The sequence below is a fragment of the Galeopterus variegatus genome, unplaced genomic scaffold (genome assembly GCF_000696425.1).
Source record: "Galeopterus variegatus unplaced genomic scaffold, G_variegatus-3.0.2 Scaffold488, whole genome shotgun sequence".
Lineage (NCBI taxonomy): Eukaryota > Metazoa > Chordata > Mammalia > Dermoptera > Cynocephalidae > Galeopterus > Galeopterus variegatus.
The window spans coordinates 656,871-661,148 of NW_007726599.1; positions in this window are offsets into that span (position 1 = coordinate 656,871).

Consider the following 4,278-nt stretch of genomic DNA (forward strand, 5'->3'; position numbering starts at 1 on the left):
TCAGCCAGTGAGCAGGAACCGGTCTGTATGTGGGATCCGAACCCTCGGCGGGAGCACTGCCTCACTCCCAAGCGGCGCACTGTAGCAGTGCGCCACCGGGCTGGCCCTATTCCTAAGTTCTTAATTCTTTTTGATCCCATTGTGAAAATAATGGTTTTCAGAAATTCAGTTGATTTTTAAAATATTGAATCTTGTATCCTGAAAACATGCTAAACTCACTTATTAGTACTACTAAATTTTTGCAGACTCTTTAGGATTTTCTCCATACAGGCTTATGTTACATGGAAGTAAAAACAGTTTTACTTCTTTCTTTTCAACCTATATACCATTAATTTATTTTAATTTATTTTTGTGGCATTGTCTAGTACAATAGAGATGGCATGAGTAGACATTCTTAAACTTGATGTTAGAGAGAGAAAGCATTCAATCTTTCATCATTAACAATAATGTTAGCTATAGCTTTTTTTGTAGATTTATAAATTTTTGTAGATTTATAGATTTTGTAGTTTTATAAAGTTGAGGAAGTTCTCCTCTATTCATATTTTGTTGGGAATTTTTATCATGAATGGTGTTGGTTGTTCTCAATGCTTTTTCTGTTTCTATTAAGATGATCATGTGGGTTTTTTCTTTATTCTATTAATATGATGTATTACATTAATTAATTTTTTGAAGGTTAGGCCAGCCTTGCACTTTTGGGATAAATCACATCTACTCATGGTTTATAATCCTTTTTACAGGTTGTTAGATTTTGTTTGCTAATATTTTGTTAAGGATTTTTGTGTCTATGTTAATTGGAGATATTAGTCTGCAGTTTTCTTTTCTTACCATGACTCTTTGTCTGGCTGTGTTTCCCCTCTTATATTTGCAGAAAGAGTTTGTGTAGGGTTGGCATTATTTTTTCTTCAAATATTTGGTAGAATCCACCAGTAAAGATATTTGGGCCTGAGCTTTTCTTTGTGGGAAGATTTTTAGTTATAAGTTTAATTTCTTTATTTGTGATGAGTATGTTCAGCCTTTCTATTTGTTCTTGAGTCAATTTTCAGAATGTGTGTCTTTCTAGGAATTTATCCATTTCTTCTAAGTTATTTAAAAGTTGTCTACAACATTCCCTTATAATCCTTTTTATTTCTATAGGGTCTCTATTGATGATGCCATCTTCATCCCTGATTTTGGTCATTTTTGTTTGTTTTCTTTTTTGTCTTAGTCAATCTAGCTAAAGTTTATCAGTTTGTGGGTCTTTTCAAAGAACCAACTTTTGTTTCTACTGATTTTTTAAAATATTTTTCTGTTTTACATTTCATTGATTTCCACTCAGAACTTTATTATATCTTTTCTTATGTGTCTTTTTCTAGTTTCTTAAAACAGAAAGCTTAAATTATTGATTTGAGATTTTTGTCTTTTAAAATTTTTATTTTAATTGATGTAATTGTACATATTTGTGGGGTACAATCTGATGTTTTGATACATATATATGTTGTGTAATAATCAGGTCAGGGTACTTAGTGTATCCATCAGCTCATGCATTTATCATTTCTTTGTGGTGAGAATATTCAAAAGCCTCTCCCCTAGCTATTATGTGATATACAAAACTTAACTGTTAGCCATAGTCACTCTACTGTGCAATAGAGCACCAGAACTTTTTCTTCCTATCTAATTGTAATTTTGTACCTGTTGGCCAACTTCCCTATTTTCCATTTCCCCCGCCCTCCATGCTCCCCAGTAACAACTGTTTTACTTTCAGCCTCTGTAATATCAACTTTTATTTATTTATTTTTTTGGATTCCACCTATGAATGTGATCTTTCTGTGCTTGACTTACTTCCCTTAATGTAATGTCCTACAGGTACATCCATGTTGCCACAAAGGACAGGATTTCACTCTTTGTTATGGATGGATAGTGTGTCATTGTGTGTGTGTGTGTGTGTATACCACATTTTAAAAATCCATTCATTCATTTTGGACACTTAGGCTATTGTAAATAGTGCTGCAATAAACATGGGAGTGAAGATATCTCTTTGATATATGGATTTCATTTATTTTGGGTAAATACCCAGTAATAGTGGTGGATTGTATAGTAGTTTTATTTTTAATTTTTTGAGGAAATTCCATACTGTTTTTATAATGGCTGTATTAGTTTACACTCCCACCAACAGAGTGCAAGTGCTGCCATTTCTCCACATGCTTGCCAATGTTTGTTTTGTTTTGCTTTTTGATTGTGTGTTTAAAATAGCCAGCAGCCTAACTGGAGTGAGGTGGAATCTCACTGTTGTTTTGATTTGCGTTTCCCTGATGATTAGTGAACATTTTGTCATATACCTGTTGGATCTTTGTATGTCTTCTTTTGAAAAACATCTATTAAGATCCTTTGCCCATTACTCAGTTGGGTTATTTGGTTTTTTGCTGTAGAGAAATAGATATATACACAGGTTTTTTCTTTTTCTTTTTCTTTTTTCACAGATGGCCATTACAGGCATCGAACCCTGGACCTTGGTGTTATCAGCACCATGCTCTAATCAACTGAGCTAAATGGCCAGCTCCAGTTCCTTATATATTCTTGATAATAACACCTTGTCATATATATACTTTGCAAATATTTTCTGTAGGTTGTCTCTTCACTCCGTTAACAGTTTCCTTTGGTGTGCAAAGGATTTTTTCTTTGATATAATCCCACTTGTCTATTTTTACTTTAATTTTTTGTGCTTTTAAAGGCTTATTTTAAGAATCCGTGCCTAGCCCCCTGTTGTGAATCATTTCTCTTACGCTTTTTCTAGTAGATGCATAGTTTTGGATTTTACATTTAAATCTTTAATCTATTTTGAGTTGATTTTGTATATGATGAGAGGTAGAGGTCTAATCTCATTATTCTGCACTTGGATATTCAGTTTTCCTTTCCTGGCACCACTTACTGAAGAGACTGTCTTTTCCCCAATTTGTATTCTTGGCACCTTTGTAAAAGATCACTTGGATGTCGGTGCATGAACTTATTCCTGGGCTCTCTATTAACTGTGTCTGTTTTATGCCAGAGCCATGCAGTTTTGGTTACTGTAGCTTTGTAGTGTAATTTGAAGTCAGGTAGTGTGATGCATACAGTTTTGTTTTTCTTAGAATTGCATTGGCTATTTGGGGTCTTTTTTGGTTGTATATGAATTTTAGGATTGTTTTTTCTATTTCTTTGAAGAATGTCATTGGTATTTTGATAGGGATTGTATGAAATCTATAGATCACTTTAAGTAGAATGGCCATTTTAATAATATCAATTCTTCCAATCCATGAACATGGGATATGTTTCCATTTATTTGTGTCCTCTTTAATTTCTTTCTTCAAAGTTTTATCATTTTCAGTGTAGAGGTCTTTTACTTCTTTGGTTAAACTTATTCCTAGGTACCTTTTTTTTGTAGTTATTAATTGTTTTCTTGATTTCTTTTCAGATAGTTAACTATTAGTATATAGAAATGCTACTGACTTTCTAATGTTGATTTTGTATCCCGCAACTTTACTAAATTCATTTATTAATTCTAATAGTTTTTTGGTAGAGTGTTTAGAGTTTTCTCTATATAAAACCATGTCATCTGAAAACAGGAATGGTTTGACTTTTGCCTTTCCAATTTGGATGCCTTTTATTTCTTTCTCTTGTCTAATTGCCATGGTTAGGACTTCCAGTACTATGTTGAATAGAAGTGGTGACAGTGGGCATCCTTGTCTTGTTCCTGATTTAAGTATATTAGTAGCTCTGGGTTTGTCATATATGGCCTTTATTGTGTTGAGGTACGTACTTCTATACCTAGTTTGTTAAGAGTTTTTAATCATGAAGAGATGTTGAATTTCGTCAAATGCTTTTTCTGAATCTATTGAAATGATCATATGGTTTTTGTCTTTCTGTTAATGTGGTGCATCACATTTACTGATTCGCTTAGGTTAAACCATCCTTGCATCCCTGGGATGAATTCAACTTGATCATAGTAAATGATCTTGTTAGTGTGCTGTTGGATTCGATTTGCTAGTACCTTGTTGAGAGTTTTTGCATCTATGTTCATTAGGGAACTGGCCTGTAAATTTCTTTTTGTTGTTGTTGTGTACTCATCCAGTTATGAAATCACAGTAATGCTGGCCTCATAAAATGAGCTGGGAAGTATTCCTCCTCTTCAATTTTTTGGAATAATATGAGGAGAATTGTTATTAGTTCCTTTTTAAATGTTTGGTAGAATTCAGCAGTGGAGCCATCAGGTCCTGGGCTTTTCTTTTTTTTTTTTTTTTTTTTTTTTTTTTTTTTTTTTTTTTG